This window comes from Leptodactylus fuscus, chromosome 5 (genome assembly GCF_031893055.1).
Source record: "Leptodactylus fuscus isolate aLepFus1 chromosome 5, aLepFus1.hap2, whole genome shotgun sequence".
Taxonomy (NCBI): Eukaryota; Metazoa; Chordata; class Amphibia; order Anura; family Leptodactylidae; genus Leptodactylus; species Leptodactylus fuscus.
Genome location: NC_134269.1, coordinates 145,561,652 through 145,574,577, shown reverse-complemented (window position 1 = coordinate 145,574,577; position 12,926 = coordinate 145,561,652).

Sequence of the window (12,926 nt, the reverse complement as noted above, 5' to 3'; positions counted from 1 at the left end):
CAACCTAAGAAGGGGCATTCTTCTACTAGAGTCTTCAGGTCCCTGTTCCCCATGGACCCATCACAATGGGACAAGTGGGGGTTTCCCCTGAAGGTGGACCTTGCAGTGGCTAAGCTGTCTCGGCGCACTGTAGTCCCCTTAGTAGATGGCTCAAATCTTCAGGACCTCCTGGATCGCAGAGCAGACTCCAACCTAAGGAAGGTGTATTCCGCCAGTTCAGCTCAGGCCTCAGTAGCGATAGCCTCAAGTGCTGTTGCAGATTATCTTCGGACCCGCCTTTCTCAGCTGGAACGCGACATCAACTCTGGTGTCGGTCGTGATGAGGTAATGATCACTCTAGAGCTGAAAGACGCGTATCTCCATGTCCCTATTTTGCGTCCTCACAGGAAAGGACCTCAGAATCGCCATTTATATGGCCGGCCGCAGAGAGCATTATTAAGTCGACACACTGCCATTCGGCATTGCCGTTTGGCCCATTCGTATTTACCAAGGTGGTCGCTCTGGTCGCCACCGCCCTCAGACTACAAGGCCTATTTATTGTTCCCTACCTGGACGACTGGCTCATAAAAGTCCAGTCTACTGCAATCCTCCAACAACATCTTCGGATAGCCATCAACGTTCTACAGAAGTTAGGTTGGATAATCAATTGGGAGAAATCAGAAATTATGCCATCCACCCAGAAGAAATTCCTGGGGTTTATTGTGGATTCAGAATCGATGCAGATCTTCCTCTCCAGCCCAAGGAGGTTGAGAATACAGGCCGCTGCCCACTTTCTCTTCTGGACTTGGCGAGTTACCATCTGCACCGCCATGAGAGTCCTCGGTCTGATGACATCCTCGGCCAGGGCAGTCCCTTGGGCTTTATGGCATTTGCGTCCCCTCCAGATGGAAGTGTTGAGAACCTGGAATGGCTCTCTACGGGGACTGCACAAGAAGGTCTGCCTTACTTCCAGTACCCGTCTTTCCCTCAGATGGTGGATACACCTAAAAGACGGAAGGTCCACGGTCCCGACAGTGTGGGGAGCCCATCTGGAAGACAAGACTGTGCAAGGTCATTGGAGGAGACCAGAGTTAGGAACTTCCAAACTCAAAGAGCTCAGAGCAGTCTATCTGGCACTTCATCACTTTGCTCCAGACCGCCAGGGCAAAGCAGTCAAGGTTCGTTCGGACAACATGACCACGGAGGCAAATCTAATTTTTTCCTGGGCAGAGAAGAATCTGACCCAGTTATCCACTTTTCACATCAAGGGCTCCCTGAACATAGTAGTGGATCGGTTAAGTCGGGGCATCACTGTATCAGGAGAATGATCATTCAGTCCAGACGTATTTCAACAGATCGTCCAGAGATGGGGTCCCTTGGAGGTTGATCTTATGGCAACCCGACTCAACGCCAAGGTGGGGACCTTCTGCTCTCGGTACCAGGAGGACAATCCCTTGGCAGTGGATGCCCTGTCCATTGCTTGGAGGTTCAGGCTGTTTTACATCTTCCCTTCAGTTCCCATCATACCAAACACTCAGACTATGCATGGAAAACAACAGGGGGGAGGGGGGGAACAAGACAAGCAGAGGACACATAAAGGACAGAAATGAAATCACTGGGGGGGGGAGGGGGGACAAGACAAGCAGAGGACACATAAAGGACAGAAATGAAATAACTGGGGGAGAAGAGCAGGTCAACCAAACAGTGAGAAGAATTCCGAAGTATCCTGGAACACCACCCACGGCCGCCAGAGAGTTTCAAACCTGGAAGAATCAGGCGAGTCCCTTGCAACCAGAGCTTCCCTGTCGTCCCTACCAGCGGCACAATGTGGGGTATTTCGTGCCCCTGTGTGCTGGTAGGACAGGCGGAATTTTAATTAGCCATGTATTAATTTCACATGGCTTGTTCCCTTTAAGAGGGCACAGATACCTCCCCCCTGTGCGTTTTTTTCTGTCCTGTGTAAAGGATCGGACAGGTGGGGAGGACTCTGTGTCCTCCTAAAGAGAAAGAGTAAGAAGAAGTTTCAGGTACTTACCTGCTCAGACCTGTTCAGGTGTCTTCAATGATGCACTCTGCCCCTTTGGACTTCTGTCGGTCCTGCAAAGAGAATAGGTAAGATTAAAGTTACCTATTTTGCCCACCTCCCTCACGCAATCCTACCTCCTGTTCCCCGGCATCCAGTCCTGCTGGGCTTCGGAGCCGCGCGCAGCCAGCCGGCGTGTTCGCGCGGCTCCATGAGGGGAACTTCCGGTTTTCGCGGAACCTTTCCTCTGTGTAGGAGGGTTCCGGCCGGTCGTTTAGAAGTGTAACACCGGCAACTTCCGGTTTTCGGCATTCGCCGCTCCGGGACCACGCGAACAGCAGCGTTGGACACTGGAGGTCCTCAGGAGATTAAGGTACGTGCCAATGTAGTTGGCTCAAAGGGGGAGCGTGACTTGAAGGGCTAGGAGTGTTATGAAGGGCAAAGGAACGGAGCTTTTGACTAAGGCCACGCCCCTTCCGGATATGGGGCTGTAAAAAAGGGGGCAGGTTGCATCCCTCATTGCCTGCTAGTCTAATCCCTAGCTGGTTTCTCCGCTGTGGCTTGTGGTTACCGCTTCAATCTGCATTTATTCTACTGCAAACTCTGCTGAAGGTTGGTAAGTGGCCTGCAGAAGCTGGGTGAGTCTCCTCATATGGTTCCTTGAATGTACTCCTCTGATGTTTCATATTCCATGCTTAGGTATCGCTGAAAGCTAGCTTCTATTTGTCATGTCTTCCTCTTCTACCCCTCCCGGGGATCAAGTAAGACGGAAGAAGTCTTCTAAAAGGAGACACCTGGCTTGCATTGATTGTGACGTTCCACTACCTGATGGTAGGTGCGGTTTTTTCGTCTGCTAATTCTCCCAATGGTGGGAGTATCCTGAATGTCATTGTTTTGCCTTTAGGCTATGACTGGTCACGCTGCCAGCAATGCAGGGGACCTCTGCGGGAGGAACCCGTTACCAGTGATATGGTAGCATGGGTCAAGGAGTACATGGTGAGTACGGTTGCCGCAAAGAGGGGAAGGGTCCCCTCCGGCTTCTAAGTATCCTTGTGTTTTTTGCAGGATGATTCTTTAAAGGATATCCGTACTTCACTGGCTCAGCTCACCAAGAAGCAGCGCGTGGAAAGGCGTTCTGCTTCACTGCCCTCCCTGGAGCGCCTCCAGGTGGAGGAGGTGTCCATATCATCGGACGATCAGTCCTCCTGTACCAGCAGACCAATTTTCCATCGGGAAAAGACTAATAAACTGCTGAAGGCCATCCGGTCGTGGGACCAGGTTGGCGAGGGGGAAGCCTCTGCGTCCACCTCTGGGAAGCGGAGGGTTTTCCAAGTGGACGCCTCCATGGCCAGCCTAATGGAACAAGAATGGAAGCAGCCGGAGAAGGCTTACGTCACCACCAGAGCTTTCAAAGCAGTGTATCCGATTGATCCCTCCCAGCTGGATCGCTGGGGTCCGCCACCCAAGGTGGATTTAGCCATCTCTAAGCTTTCCCGTCGCACTGTCGTGCCCATCGATGACGGGTCAAATCTTCAGGATTTGCTTGATAGAAGAGTGGATTCAACGCTCAAGAAGGCGTATTCGTCTGCTTCAGCCCAGGTGACGGTGGGCATCGCCTCAACGGAAGTAGCTGATAAGCTTCAAGCCCGGCTGGACCGCCTGGAACGGGATATCGACTCCGGGGTTAACAGGGACGACATCCTGGCATCCATGGGGGAGATCCGTCTCGCTACGGATTTCCTGAGAGAATCGGCAAGACAGCAGGTGAAGCTGGCTTCCAAGGCCATGGCCCTCAATACCGCCGCCAGGAGGCCCTTGTGGCTCAAACCTTGGCGGGCTGATGTCGCCTCCAAGTTTTCTTTGTGTTCCCTCCCCTTTCAACCTGGGAAGGTTTTCGGCCAAGGGCTGGACGATCTGATGGAGGGATTGGCTGATGGTAGAGGGAGATCACTACCACAAGCAACCAGAGAAAGAAGGCCTCCCCCTTCTAGGGGTCGAGGCTCCAGGTCTCAATACAGGCCTCAACAAGGAAGCCAGAGACGCCCCAGATACCGTCCGAAAGGGGCGGGTCGCGGGATCCCCAAGGAGGACCCTAAGAAGAAGGGGTTTTGAGGAGACGCCGCTCTCTGTGACCAGCTCTCCCGTAGGAGGGCGCCTTTCGAATTTCCTTGTGGCATGGCATCTTCACATTCTGGACCCATGGGTCTTTCAAGTTGTTCAGCGAGGATACGCAATAGAGTTCTCCCATCCTCCGGTGGATCGTTTCATCACTACGCGGGTCTTACCAGCCCTACAACAAGACTGCCTGGAGGCTTCCGTCGCAGAATATCTCTTAAAGGGGGCCCTGGAAAGGGTCCCTCCTCCCGAAGTGGGTCAAGGAGTTTATTCACCCGTGTTCTTGGTTCCAAAGTCCACAGGAGGGTGGCGGATGATTATAGATCTTCGGTTCCTCAACCTCTTCATAAAGAAAAAACCTTTCAGGATGGAGTCCATAGACTCAGTAACCAATTTCCTATTGCGCAACGAGGTCATGGTCACCCTGGACCTGAAGGATGCCTACTTACATATCCCCATCTTCCCGCCACACAGGAAATATCTACGTATAGCCGTTCTTATGGCTGGTCACAGAGAGCACCTACAGTTCACTGCTCTGCCATTCGGCATATCGTCAGCTCCGTATGTATTCACCAAGATGGTCGCACCAGTTGCCGCCGCTCTCAGACTTCAAGGCCTCTTCGTGGTTCCCTACCTCGACGACTGGCTTATAAAAGCTCAGTCTACTTCAATTCTCCATCACCACCTCCAGATAGCCATCGCCTTCCTCCAGGAGTTAGGTTGGCTGATCAATTGGGAGACGTCAGAAATAGTGCCATCCACCCGGAAGAAATTCCTAGGGTTTGTTCTGGATTCCCAGAGCATGCAGATTTTCCTATCTCGTCCAAGGCGAGCAAAAATAGAAGCTTCGGTTCGGGGCCTCCTCAGGTCCCGATGGATCACCATTCGCACCGCCATGCGGGTCCTAGGCCTGATGTCTTCTTCAGCCAAGGCGGTCCCTTGGGCTTTATGGCACTTGCGTCCCCTTCAGATGGAAGTGTTGAGAGCCTGGAACGGATCTCCACGGGGACTGCACAGGAAGATCTGCCTTTCTCCCGGTACCCGTCTTTCCCTCAGATGGTGGAGACACCTGAAAGACGGAAGGTCCTCGGTTCAACCTCGTTGGACCCTGTTGACAACAGATGCGTCCCATTCGGGATGGGGAGCCCACCTGGACGGCAGGACTGTCCAGGGTCTGTGGAGGAATCCAGAGGTAGGAACCTCCAACCTGAAGGAGCTAAAAGCAGTGTATCTGGCGCTGAAGTACTTCGCCCCCTTTCTCGAAGGGAAGGCAGTCAAGGTCCGGTCAGACAATATGACGACGGTAATATACTTGAGCAAACAGGGCGGCACCAGGGTTCCAGCCCTACTGAGAGAGGCGAACTTGATCTTCACGTGGGCAGAGAAGAATCTGACCCACCTATCCGCTGTTCACATCAAGGGCTCCCTGAACATAGTAGCGGATCAGTTGAGTCGGGGTATCCCTGTATCAGGAGAATGGTCTCTCAATCAAGACATATTCCATCAGATTGTCCAAACATGGGGCCTTCCGGATGTCGACCTCATGGCAACCCGACTCAACGCCAAGGTGGAAACCTTCTGCTCTCTGTACCAGGAGGACAATGCCTTGGCAGTGGATGCCCTGTCCATCCCATGGAGGTTCAGGCTGATATACATTTTCCCTCCAGTTTCCATCATACCCAAGGTATTGATGAAAATCAGACAGGACCAAGTCTCGGGAATTGCCATAATCCCGTTCTGGCCGAAAAGGACTTGGTTTGCCCAGCTCATGTGGATGAGTCAAGGCAGGTATTGGAGGCTTCCCCCCCTCCCAGATCTGGTGACACAAGGAGAGCTGAGACACCACGATCTGAGGAGATTCAATCTGACAGCCTGGAGGTTGACCAGTCCCTATTAAGGAATAGAGGACTGTCTCAAGGCGTCCTAAGGACTTTAGCCAGCGCCAGAGCCACCTCGACCAATAAGAATTACCGTAGGATCGGTAATATTTTCCAGGCCTGGTGCACGGAACACGAAGTGGACTCCTCCGATCCCCCTGTGAGGGCGATCCTGGATTTCCTGCAGGACGGCCTAGACAGAGGGCTTGCAGCTTCTACCCTGAAGGTACATGTAGCCGCTTTGTCCGCCTATCTGGGGAGGCGGTTGTCTCAGGATCCTTTAGTGAGCACCTTTATCAAAGGGGCAACTAGGCTGAGACCAGCAGTTTCTGCTCCTGTCCACCAATGGGACCTCAGCAAGGTCCTAACGGCACTTTGTGTTGCTCCATTCGAACCTCTGGAGGAGGTGGATCTAAAGTGGCTGACCTATAAGGTATCTTTTCTCCTCGCTATCACCTCGGCAAAAAGAGTAGGGGAGCTTCAAGCACTCTCATCGGAAGCTCCTTACATTGCCTTCTTTGAAGACCGTGTTCAGTTGAGATTTCTGCCAGGATTCAGGCCGAAAGTTTCTTCTAGGGCGAATGTGAGTCAGCTCATTTGCTTGCCAACCTTTTTTCCCGTGCCCACTTCCCCTGAGGAGGAGAAGTGGCATACCCTAGATTTAGTCCGGAACCTGCAGATTTACCTTCAGCGCACACGCGCTTTCAGGAGATCTGAGAACTTGTTAATAAATTATGTAGGGGGCCATAAAGGCCGCAAGGCTTCTAAGGTCACCATCTCTCGCTGGGTGAAGGAAGCAATCAAGTTGGCGTTTGTGAGTCAGAACTTACCTCCGCCGACCGTCCTAAGGGCCCATTCGACGCGGGCAGTATCGACCTCTTGGGCAGAGGTCAAGGCTCTCACCTTGGACCAGATTTGTGCAGCAGCATCCTGGTCTTCAGAATTGACCTTTGTGAAGCACTACCGACTTGATCGGTATGGCTCAGAAGCTACTGCCTTCGGGCGTACTGTATTACATTCTGCTTGTGTTTAATCTCCCACCCTTATGGGGATTACTTGCTATTTCCCCACATTGTGCCGCTGGTAGGGACGACAGGGAACAAAGGATTATGTAGATAATCTTGTTTCCCTTAGTCCTAACAGCGGCACAAGGATTCCCCCCCTATTGTTGTTTATTTTGGAATGTATGTATTATTACTTGTTATTTACGCACAGGGGGGAGGTATCTGTGCCCTCTTAAAGGGAACAAGCCATGTGAAATTAATACATGGCTAATTAAAATTCCGCCTGTCCTACCAGCACACAGGGGCACGAAATACCCCACATTGTGCCGCTGTTAGGACTAAGGGAAACAAGATTATCTACATAATCCTTTGTTCCATTCTACGAATAAAGAGGAACTCTTGGAGCCATTCTACAAGAGAGGGAGGTGTGGGGCTGCGCCTGTGACGTGGGATAACTGATCTGGCGACCGTGAGAAAGTGACGCAGGAGACCTCCTTTCACCTTCGACAATTTACCCGAGATGATGGAGAGGAGTACCAACCGGGGGGATGGGGTCAGGGAACGGCCGGAGACCTTCCCATACAGAATGAATACCGAGGTCCAGAAGGGTTGGATCACACCACAATCTCACCAAACATGGAAGAAGGTGTCTTCCGTGGCCCCACAGCGGCAACAGAGGTCTGAAACTGTAGGATAGAATTTGTGGAGAGGGTCGGGCATCGATACTATCGGGAAAGGATCTTAAAATTCTTCTCTTGTGCACTACAAGGCAAGGACAATTTGTGCGACAGGAGGACGCATCTGTCCCAATCAGCAGCAGGAAGGCGGGCGCCCAAATTAGCCTCCCACAATCTAATGTAGGGAGGGGGTCCAGGGGTTGCGGATTCCAAGAGGATGTCATATAGGAAAGAGAGGGCATGGGGGGGGGGGCGCCCATCCTGTGCCTATAACTTTTTATATTTGAGGTGCACCCTCTGCCGGCTCAGGGACTATGAAGGCTAACATTATTAATGCAAATCTTTATAAATCTGCCTCAATATTTAAAGTGTCCACTTTAAAAAAACAAACACACAAAAAAACTGTAATTTATCCTGGCATACTCAATTACTCAATATCAGCTTCTGGTCCAAATTCTGATGGCTACCAATTTTTGTCTGAGTGCTTGGAGTTTATCACAAATTATGTGTTATTTATTTACTCGCTTTCTGAGGATTGGCCACAAGTCACTTAGTTATCCTTCTTTATTCCTGGCAGCATGCTTAGGCAAAATTGTCAGTCTCATGGTAGTGCTTTCCTTCATGTCCAACCAGTAGCACAAAGCGGGGTATTTCTGCCCCTGTGTGCTGGTGGGGCAGGCAGAATTTTTAATTAACATAACTTATGCATAACACAACTCTATAAAAGGGCACCAAGGCCTCCCCTCCTGTTTTTTCTGTCCTGTATGGTGGGACAGGTGGAGGGACTCAGTAAGGTGAGGAAACCCTGCCTAAGGGGATTACTTGCTACATCCCCGCATTGTGCTGCTGGTAAGACGTAAGGGAATCGTTGATTATGATGTTAATCTATTTTCCCTTAGTTCTAACAGCAGCACTGCTTCCCTCCCCAAGTCATGATTTTTATTAACTTTTGTACTAACATATGGGGGAGGTCTCGGTGCCCTCTTATAGGGTTGTGTCATGCATAATTTATGTTAATTTAAAAATTCCACCTGTCCTCCCAGCACACAAGGGAAGAAATACCCAACATTGTGCTGCTGTTAGGACTAAGGGAAAACAGATTAACAGCATAATCAACAATTCTACTCCAGACAATCCCAGTCCAAAGGGAGCTTCATCACAGAAAATAACTTTAACCCAGCCCTCTGCTGTCCAATCCCTATACGCCCTGCAGAATTTCATTTTGTCCTTGATGATGTTCTTGGAGAGAGTTTGGAGGCTTGCCTTCTGTCAAGAGGGACAACAAAGAGTGCTACGGTGAGTCCTCTGTCACCCCAACAGTAAAGCATCCTGAGAACATTCATGTGTGGGGTTCATTTTCACCCATGGAAGTGGGCTCGCAGACAATTTTGCCAAAGAACACTGCAATGAATAAACAATGGTATCGAAACATCCTCCATGAACAACTTTCCCCAATGATCTGGAAGCAATATCGTGATGAATACTCCTACTTTCCAGCATGATGGAGCATCATGTCAGAAGGTAAAAATAACTAAGTGGCTTGCTAAACAAAACATTGAAATTTGGGTTCATGGCCAGGAAACTTCTCAGATCTTGATCCTATTCTGTGGTTTTATCTGAGAATCTGTGGTCAAGCCTTGAAAAGGAATAAAAAAAAAAAATAGTGATAAACATCAAGCACTTATTAGACAAGAATAGGTTGCCATTAGTCAGTATGTAGCCCAGAAGCTGATATTCAGAATGTAAGGGTGAATTGCTGAAGCCTTGAAAAATCAACTCTGTAAATATTGAGTCTTTGCATAAGCTTGATATATTTGTGTATAAAAGTTTTTTTTTAACTTACAAAATGCTTTGTAGAATCTACCAAGTTTTGAGTGCCAGCTAATATTACATCAACAAAAGTCATTAGATCTTTAATAAATAAAAGAGGATTTATTAATAGTACATGGATATATAAATAAAAGGTTACCAAACTATCTAAGGGGAAACATACAGTTATGGAGTGGGGAAGGAAGTGCCGAACTAACTCTATGTGCAGTCTTATATACCAGCCACACTCAGTCCACACATTGTCTATCACTGCAACACCTCCAAAATGCTAAGCAGCCATTTACTGTGCAGACAATGACGCAGAGGTTAACACCTTCCAATAGGAGGCAGCTTTTAGTCTAGGGCTATTCATCTTGTATAGTTCAGACTTGCACAAGTCCTTGAAGGGGTTGTCCCATAGCAAGGATCCTATCTATACTGCTAGTTTATGTGGATTTAAGACTTTTTCTAAATACATTGCTTTATCAAAACTGCTTTGTTTGGCCGCTATCTATTAATAGAGGATACTTTCTTCATATAAAGTAGCTTGGGACAGTGAGAGGAAAGTGGCTCTGTAAAAGAGAAAAGGAAAGACAGCAGCACTTTGTGAGCGGATCAGCAATGACACCAACTAAGGCTAAGTTCACAATACGTTTGGGGTTTCCATCTGCGAACCCACTTAACAATACAAACCCAGTGAACCTCATTATAGTCTATGGGGTCCGTTGGTAACTGCTTTTTAAGCGGATTAGCTTTGTTTCTTGGGTCCCCAAGCGGACCCGAAAAACAGACAGCCGAACGCTAGTGTGATCCTAGCATTAAGTTAACTGCTTTACAGTCTCTCTGTGTCTTTATATTTTAGACTAGCTGGTACCCGCGACTTCGTCTGCGGTGATTGTAGAAGTGGGTAAATACAGGCGCGGGTAAGGTTTTCGTACTGTGTATAAGGTATGGGATATGAAATGTAACTTTGTATCTTGTTTTTGCTGTAATTCTGAGAATACATGCGACTTTTGTGTTGAATGTAATTTGTATTTCAGCTGCTATACAGTGTTCTAAGAAACTGTACATAGTGTCTTTGGGACAGAGGTATTACAAGTTAATATACTTCGATATATGACATTGTATGATGTAATTTTCCGCTAGTACATGTAACGCTAGGTTCACACCTGCGTTCGGGTCTCCGTTCTGTGGTTTCCGTCTTCTGCATGCAAGGAGACGGAAACCACAGACCGGGTCCAGCCGTGAGCGTTTTATGCTCTCCGCCGTGAAACCGTTATTTTTAATCCGGACACAGGGTACTGCATGTCCGACTGTGTCCGGATTAAAAAACCCGATTTCGCGGCGGAGAGCATAAAACGCTCACCACCGCTCACGGCCGGACAGCTTTCTCACCCATTCAAATGAATGGATGAGAGACTCCTGCAGGTTTCCGTATCCTGCTGTTTTATGCAGGAAACGGAAACCTGCAGAACGGAGACCTGGGTGCAGATGTGAACGAGCCCTAAGTTTTGGGCACAGGATACTCTTGAGCAAGCAACATAAAATCTGGCCCTGTGCATGACAGTTTAGTAACTCCATGTGCTTCTTATTAATAGCAATTAACCCCATCATGTCCCTCACATTAACCCTTGTGTAAGAGTTACTGATATGTGAGAGACTAATAAGGTAAGAATTAAGTATCTTCATTATTGAGGTCTTTTAGTAGTACCTCCATATGTCTCCCATACTAGTAACCTTTATATGAGGCAAACAGGGGTTAATATGAGGGACATGATGGGGTTTATTCCTATTAATGTGAGGCACATAGAGTTACTAACACTAAACTAATAACCCCAAATGCCTGACATTAATGAGAATAGGAACTAAAGGAAGGGACCTGTGTGATTTTCACTTTCACTTTGCTAGCAGCTTCCTCTCCTCCTCCTCGGGGAACCTTTGCAGGATGCAGACGGCAGGAGCTATCACTATAGCAGGCAGAGACCTGAGCGATTAAGCTCCACCCGCTGGGTTTTCTGCACCCCTCTCATTGGAGGGCAGTGAGAGAAGGGGAGTGTCCTTATGCCTCAGCTCTAGCAGAGCACTGAAGGGATGCTCCGACTTCATTTAACTCTTGCAGGTCCTGTGCTGCTGGTGTGGCAGTGAAATATGGCAGGAGTGCCACTTATGGCACGTGTGCCAGGGGTTTCCGACCTCTGCTGTAGAGGGTAATATGAATTTTGTGGCTTGCTATGGTCCAAAGTGTGTGAGATTGCAGAGATAGTGATGTGAGTTTTGTGGGGTCCTGGGAAAAACGTATGTGCGCTATTGTGACGAAAAGTAGCCTATTGCGCGAACCTGTGTAGTAACTATGTTTGTGGAAAATTTCAGCCAAATCGGTGGAGCGGGTTTTGCGTGATTGAGGAACAAACCTCCAAACTCACAAACTTTCACCTTTATAATATTAATAGGATATATTCCTTTGTGTGTACCGCTCTCAATAATAAGGGCCCTATTGTCTTCTAAAGAATCAAATGAATAGTATGTCCATATATCAGAAGTCACTTGAAAGCTTTGACATGATTGAAACCCAATGTGGTAGCTTTAGGAAAAAAAAAACACCACAAAACAGACTGCCAAAAATTTTAATATTAAATAATTTTCATTTACAAATATATTATAGATGTTACAGTTATTTTCAGTGCATTTTAGTTAAATATTCTACTCATAGTGAGACTGTACACATCAACTCTTAGGACTCATTCTTCACAGTGTAAAAACTTATGAACAAGGTGCTAAGAGGAGAAAGTATTGAAAAACAGCCATTACATTTGTGGCTCTATTCTCTGTCTGGATTGTTGGGGAGCAAGAGATGAAAACTAAAATGAAAATAGAAGATATCTTTCTTCTAAACTGCCATCTATAAGTGAATTCAGAATTGGGCCTAATACCACACTATATAGTCAAGGGGAGGATTATATATCAGATAATAAAGAAGCATAAATTAGCACTATATTCCAATCAATGATATTGACAGTGTAAATGCGTTCTAGAAATGCAATCTAAGCAATGGGCTAGTGGGGGTTAAATGATCATTTTGTAATACATAACCACACAAGGATGGAAATTTTGTATCAAGAAGTTATCAGTTTTTAGCATAAATTATATATATTATAGGAGATCTGGTTTTCTGTGTAATATATATGTGTGTATTTTTTTTTTTTTTTTAATCAAAATTAGTAATGATCCTTGTACAAGGTAGGAGAGAACCATTATTTAGAGGGAACTTGACACTTTGAAAACGTGGTCCAAACTACAGAGCAGGAGGGAATAGCCACATACATTGATACATAGCTTTGCAGAGAAAGGCATGGTACCATTTGTCCTAAACCTCTTCTCATTCCAGCCTTCCGAGTCCAGTGGGTGCTGAGACAGTGTTTTGTATGAGCATGCAGATAGATAG